This window comes from Anguilla rostrata, chromosome 16 (assembly GCF_018555375.3).
Source record: "Anguilla rostrata isolate EN2019 chromosome 16, ASM1855537v3, whole genome shotgun sequence".
In the NCBI taxonomy this organism is placed as follows: domain Eukaryota; kingdom Metazoa; phylum Chordata; class Actinopteri; order Anguilliformes; family Anguillidae; genus Anguilla; species Anguilla rostrata.
The window spans coordinates 3,501,127-3,508,626 of NC_057948.1; the positions used below are offsets into that span (position 1 = coordinate 3,501,127).

The window sequence follows — 7,500 nt, forward strand, 5'->3', positions numbered from 1 at the left end:
AGTGTGTTTCAGAGTGTGTGTTATAAGGGTGTTTTATGTTCAGTGGAGGGAGGGGAGCTATTTTTGCACATGGAATAGAGTGAGGGAATGGAATAAGTTTCCTTTGTGACAGATTTGTGTGTTTTTCATATGATCGTGGTTTTGTGTTTTATTGTGTCTTTGTTTTTATTTATGTGATGTCATTGGTGTGTTGAGAGTGGAAATAAAGGATGGTTAAAATTTATAATTCTGTTCTGCTGTTCTTACAGTGTGGACCATGGAGGAGAGAACAGGACCAAACCAGGACCCAGGAAATGTGAGTGTGTATCGACACAGAACACTTTCCATGGGTACACACTCTGCTGTGTGTGTATGTGTGTGTGTGTGTGTATGTGTGTGTGTGAGTGAGAGAGATTTCTCTCTTACACACATAAACACACAAACAGAAGCACACATGTACACAAACACACACACAGAGATACTATCACAGCTTTCTCTCTCACAACCATAATGAGGTGAATATTAATAATGATAATTAATCTCATTAATGTCTCTGGTGTGCAGACGGCTGTCAGCTCACACTGGATCCAAACACAGCGTGCAGAAAGCTGTCTCTGTCTGAGGGGAACAGGAGGGTGACACACACACCGGGGAGAAAGGAGCAGCCATATCCTGATCATCCAGAGAGATTTGATCAGTGGGAGCAGGTTGTGTGCAGAGAGAGTGTGTGTGAGCGCTGTTACTGGGAGGCTGAGTTCATTCTGTCTGAGGAGGGATGGGTTTATATAGCAGTGACAGATAAAGGAATCAGCAGGAAAGGAGGGGGTAATGACTGTAGGTTTGGATACAATAAAAACTCCTGGAGTCTGGAGTGCTTTAAACCGAGAGACTCTGATAAACTCAGTTACTCTGATAAACTCAGATGCTCTGTCAGGCACAGTAAGAACCAAACACACATACCTGCCCCCTCCTCCCCCTACCGCAGAGCAGGAGTGTGTGATGATGATGGTAGAGGAGTGTGTGTATACAGGGTAGGAGTGTGTGTGGACCGTCCGGCCGGCACTCTGTCCTTCTACAGCGTCTCTGACTCTGACACACTGACCCTCTTGCACAGATTCCACACACACTTCACTCAACACATACCCCTCTGTGCTGGATTTGGATTGTGGGGCTCCTCCTCGGTGTCCCTCTGCCAACTGGAGTAGAGACACACACACACACACAAACATGCACACACACACACACACGCATACACACACGCACGTGCGCACACACACAAACATGCACACACATGCGTGCACACACAAACATGCACGTGCACACACACACGCACACACACACACACACGTGCGCATACACACTGGCATACATGCATGCACGCACAAACACACACACTCACGTGCACACACATACACCACATTCATATACCCACTCACACACACCACACACACTCGTATACACATACACACACACTCACACATACACACTCAGATACACATAGAGACACACACCCACATCTACACACACACATCCACACACACACACACATACTCTCACACACACCCTTTCTCTCTCACACTCACACTCATGCACACGCACTCACTTGTGCACACACACTCACACACTTGCACATACACACTTTCTCACACCCAATCACTCACACCCCCAATCACACACATGCACACACACACTCACATCCACACACATTCAACCAAACACATGCACACACACACAAACTCATGCACTCACGCACACACACACATGCGTGCAGAGACACGAACATGTGTCAACACAGACACTCCTCAGTGTCCCTCTGCTAACTAGAGACACACACACATGCGCGCACACACAAACATGCACACACACACGCACACACACACACACATGCGCATACACACTCGAACGCATGACCACACACACACACACACACACACACACTCATATACACATACACACACACACTCAATCACGCACTCACACATATATAAACACAAACACTCATGTACACCTAGACCCTCACACACCCACACCTACACACACACACTCACATACACACACACACACACACACACGTATACACACACACACACACTTATATACACACACACTCATATACACATACACACACACACACACACTCAATCACACACTCACACATATATACACACACTCATATGCACCTAGACTCACACACACGCACTCACACACCTACACACCCTCTCGCACACCCAGTCACACACACACACACACACCCTCTCTCTCTCACATACACTCCATCACACACACACATACTCTCACACACACCCTTTCTCTCTCAGTCATGCACACGCACTCACAAATACATACACTCATGTTTACTCATGCACACGCACTCACACACCTACACACAGACATACACAATCTCACGCGCACGCACACACGCGCATGCAAATATACACACGCTCATACCCGTATGCACACACACACACTCTTTCTCTCACTCACACTCTCACATACAGTATACAGACACACACATTTGCAAATGCATGCGCACACACACACACACTCATGCACTCACGCACAAACACAAACGTGTCAACACACACACTTTCTCATTCCCATACGCACGCACACACATGTATAAACACACACATTCTGTTACCTATATGCACACACACATACTCATGCACTCACACATGCACACACATGCATACACATACATGCGTGCACACACCATATACACATGTATACACAAACATTCTCATACCCATGCATACACAAACACACATGTATAAACACACACATTCACAAAGGCACTCTCACACACACGCACACATACATACACTCATTCTCTTGCACGCGCACACACTCAAATACACAGTCTCACACACATTCACACAAACGCACTCACACACACTTTCTCTTGCCCATTCACACACGCACCCGTGTGCACACATACTCATGCACTCAATCATACTCACACATGCACACACACATACATGCGTGCACACACACACACGCACATTCTCTTACCCATTCACACACGCAACCCAGGCACACACACACACACACACACACGCATACTTACGCACTCACACACATGTACACATCAACAGTCACTCCCACACACGTACGTATGCATGCACACACATTCACAAATACACCCACACAAACACACTCTCACCCAGTCACACACACGTCAACACACTTGCAACCTTGCTTGAGCAATGCCTTACCACTGCAATTTCAGCTGTGCCCAGTATTAGCCTCAGTACAGCTTAAACCCTGTACATGAGAGTATGATCTTTTGTTTTTGAAGTAATAATTCTGTCTCCTGTGTCTGCATCTTTGTATAAAAGAAGCCAGTGGCAAACTCCTCCACTTAAATGTGCATTTTACAGTTGCTTTCATTCATTTTCACAAAAGTTCCAATGTGCAAATTTCTGTGGGCAAATGCAGCTGATAGGGAGAATGCAGAATGATTTATTTAATTACTGTAAACAACTGTAAACAATTATGGATTGAGTTTCCTTATTATTCTGTTAGGATTGATTTTTTTTTTTTTTGCTTTCATTTTTTGTATTTTCAGACAATAATATGCAATGATTAAACCTGAATTATAAAAATATGAAATGGTTTTGCTGTTGTGATTTATTATTGTGTGATGTATTGAACTCCTGTGACACAGTAGTACTTATTTCATATTCTGTATGGGATTGTGTTTGAGCTCAATATGAGTAGATCAGCATGAGGGTAAAATCTGCAGTTGAAGCAATGACATGAATCTACAGTAGTGGAAATAAAATCTGTTGTAAGAAAAGTTGTGTAGTGTCTGATGAATGCTTGCTTCTGTTGCTGTAGTGTAACCAAAACTCAATACATTTTGAAAAGTCACTGCTTATCTATTGAGCTGGTATATTTATCTTGCCTCTCAAATAAATGGTTTTTCTGTAGGTTTGAACCTGGATCTGCTGCACATCAGTTGAATGGATTAGACCACTAAGCAAAAATCAGGGCAGAAGTGTGGTTTGCATGACATCCAGTCTCTTGAGATGTTCCTGAGACCCTACAGTTTTTCTCATTTTTTCAGATGCATTTCTAATATCTGCAGTCACACATTACAAATGCATTACAGTATGTTATGATTGCTTTGGCTCAATGTGGAAAACTCTATTTGCCAAACTGACTGGCAAAATTCTTACCCTTACCCTTACCCTCAGTTTTCACAATACAGTTGTCTCGTATTGGTAGTGTTCCAATGCTTATTGCTAGACATGCAGATTGTGAAATGAAGTCAAGATGTTTGCAGTCCTGTCTCGTCACTTCCAGCTGTTTTACAGCACTACATTCAGCAGTGTCTGACAACATGGAGCAGCCCAATGCAGTTGGTACTGATGGACGGGTCGTGGTTGTGGCTGAGGTTGTGGTCAAGCAGGTAGCAGAAATATTGTTGTATGGAATGAATTTAGAGCCACAGTGACTGACCATGTCATAAATCCAGGCATAGCAATGGGAGAAGCTGGAAGGATTGTATGGCCCAACTTAAAAATGTCAACAGTGGCATCTAATAAGAGCTTTTGGACTGAACATTGATATGTCAATAATTTACTGCAAAATGTGATACAGTAATTACATTACAGGATTGATGTGTTGGTGTCATTTTATATTATTTCTGTTACGTGACGAGCCTGTAAGCCATGTTAATCATTTTTATTACAGACCGCGCAACTCTGTTTTTCCAAAATGCCGGCTTATTCCACATGGGGGAAAATTGCGTTTGTGTTTGGTATTCCTGTGGCAATGTCTGTTCTGTCTGTTCTGATAATGTGATTATTTTTCTTCTATCAGATAAGGCCTGCGGGTGCAAGTTTGTAATGTTGCATTTGTATGTGTTATTTTTACTGTTTACATGTCAAATGTCTAGAGTGTAAATGTTTCTGTTTAAATGATTGGTTGAATAACACATATCACCGCTATTTTCACCGACCATGTTAAACGTACTCACTTGCGCGTCTCGGCTCCAAAGGCATGCTGATGTTAAACCCATATTCCAATCTGTTTGAAATGACACAAATTCTGCTTAGCCTGTTAAAACATCAGACATTTTTTTTACTCTATATATTGTTTATGCCCTGCACCTGAACAAATTAGATGTGCCCATTCTACTGTACCATCTCCTTTGTAAGCTAAGAAGTTCCTTTCAGCTGACTACATCAGAATCTGTACTACTGGAATTTTATGAGAGCTTAAAATGTACAATATTGTTAATCAGAAATTATATCTGGGTGGGTAAATTGGTGGATATGCTGCAGAACATAGAACATGGGGGAGAGTCGGCAACTGCCCACTGCACCCAAAACAGCACCAGAGGTGGTCTTCTGGATCAGTTTGAGCCTCTTTGTGTCCCTGGAGTAGAGGCTCCCAGCCCAGCACACACAGGTGTAGAACAGGACACCGGCCACAATGATCTGGTAGAACATAGCCAGCATCCTGCTACACACACCAAAGGATCGTAGCCTCCCCAGAAAGAAAAGCCTTCAGTCTAGTAGGGCCTCCAAAGACCCAAACCACAGTATTAAACCATCTATCTATGTGATCAGGAGAACATGGTGTATATGTGTTTGTGCATGTGTATGTGCATGTTGTGCATGTATGTGCGTGTGTGTGTATTGATGCACTGTGTACGTGCTCTGTGTGTACAATAAATATGAGCATCTTCAGTGCATCAAACAGTGCATTTTTTTTTTTTAATTACACCCCCATCCTCATGCTAAATGGATTTTAATAAAACCATTATGTGCCGTGGCAGGAGCTTGAAATGTTCAAAAATATCAGAGTATTTACTTTTGCTATCAGACTTGTGGGCTGTATTGGAATACTGGAAATACAAAGTGGATGCATTCTGCCATCCAGTGGTCATGTGACGCTACTACAAGACACTGAACTCCAGAGGGTGAGACTCGAGACAGAAGTTGGGAGTTTCTAAAATGCTGACTGCTTACTCCGGTTCCCTCTGTCTAATATAGCATTTTTGTAAAGATCTGAAACTAGGCACTAATATAAAAAATCAGGATGGGGGAAATATTTTTCATGGCACTGTACATGCGGTAGACAGGTTTCCTTTAACAGGCTTTAATACAAAGGGCACCAGGAAGACACACACTACACAGCCTGCAGAGGAATTCTCAGAAGTTTGCTAGAGAGCGATGAAACACAGATCCCTGTCTGACTGAACCCTCCCGTACCCTGGGCAACACAGGCATCAATCGTGCATCGCCCTGTGGAGCTACCGGCCACAGTCAGCACTGGCATGGTCTGGATTCGACCCAAGACCGTGAGGCTCATCCATGCACCTCAGCATGGTACCTTAACCGAATGAGCCATCCAGCAGCCCCAAGCCTAATTTCAATAAAATTACAACTTATCAGCATCCATAAGAAATGCTAACTACCATACAATGTGTCAAATAATCACTGCATTGTTAGGAACCACTCAAAGCAGGTACATGAGGTAGACAGGAAATCATCAGGCCAGACGACATTTTCCCACTGTAACAGACTTTAGTACAATATGCACCAGGGAAATACCCACTACACAGAAAGCAGTGGCATTCTCCAAAGACTCACTAAATTGTCTCAGTCTTGATAATAGTTTATAGGCATCACACCTCATAAGGTCACATCTCACAAGCATGTTACATCAGTAATTAAGCATCTCAGCACACAGCACAACAGCGCAGTATAGTGCCTGGGACGGGGGCAGTATATCCCCATTGTGGGTGCCAGAGCTTTTCAGGCCCTCTCAGGAGTGCACTCGGGACGGCCCTGAGCTGCATTCCATCCTCTCCGTAGCTCTCCATCTCTCTTTTCCTTCATCGCCACGGTAACTGGGAATGTGGAGACTGGGGCAAGGCCGCAGGCCTAGGCAGAAGTGGCCAGGAGTGCATACAAAAATACAGAAACATACACTTCCCTTCACTACCTTAAGCCTCCAAGCAGCTGTACACTGCAGAACACAGTCTGAAGTGCATTAATCACTGCAGGTTTCCCACTGGATCTATCGGAACTGAGGTGGAGCAGTGAAAGAATGGGCAGTGATTCACTATGTGTGCTCATATAGACATGGAAACTGTTTCTCTGATCGATCAAACATTGTCTGGATTATTTGTAAAACAATTTAGTTTACAGCCATATCTGCTGCAATTACTATGACATAAGAACACCTATGCAGCTGTGGAAATGACTGAGTTTTGATCACCAGAGGAGGGGAGGGAGGGGGTTTTCGTCTTGGCACTGGGGTAGGATGCTGTGTCGCCGGTGTCCTCCCCTCTTCTGCTGGGCGCTGAGGGTGCTCTGCCAGGTGGTCCTCCGCCAACGCGACAGCTGCTTCCATGTCCCTCGGCCAATGGCACCTCCTCCACCTCCCAAAATAAAAAACAAAACCCAAAGAAAAATAGGCAGGGACTGCTCCTTCAGCTCCCTGGAACCGCTGCGGCCGGACGTCGTCGTTCTCCCGGGTTACAGAATCCTCCGGACGGGGGAA

The 7,500-nt window shown here is 44.3% G+C and overlaps 2 protein-coding genes and 2 long non-coding RNA genes across 7 annotated transcripts in view; 2 read left to right on the plus strand and 2 right to left on the minus strand.

Moving 5' to 3' along the window:
- LOC135242400 (protein NLRC3-like) overlaps nucleotides 1-7,500 on the plus strand; it is a 1,894,071-nt gene that overhangs the window by 1,507,393 nt on the left and 379,178 nt on the right. The gene's annotated exons all lie outside the window — the stretch shown is intronic.
- LOC135242452 (uncharacterized) overlaps nucleotides 1-7,500 on the plus strand; it is a 152,199-nt gene that overhangs the window by 111,218 nt on the left and 33,481 nt on the right. The window lies entirely within an intron of this gene.
- LOC135242408 (NACHT, LRR and PYD domains-containing protein 3-like) overlaps nucleotides 1-7,500 on the minus strand; it is a 421,399-nt gene that overhangs the window by 65,111 nt on the left and 348,788 nt on the right. The window lies entirely within an intron of this gene.
- Nucleotides 1-7,500, minus strand: part of LOC135242464 (uncharacterized) — an 18,540-nt gene that overhangs the window by 4,252 nt on the left and 6,788 nt on the right. The window contains exon 2 of the long non-coding RNA XR_010326356.1: nucleotides 1,373-1,496. This is a non-coding gene — a long non-coding RNA (uncharacterized LOC135242464). The remainder of the gene's footprint in view (nucleotides 1-1,372; nucleotides 1,497-7,500) is intronic.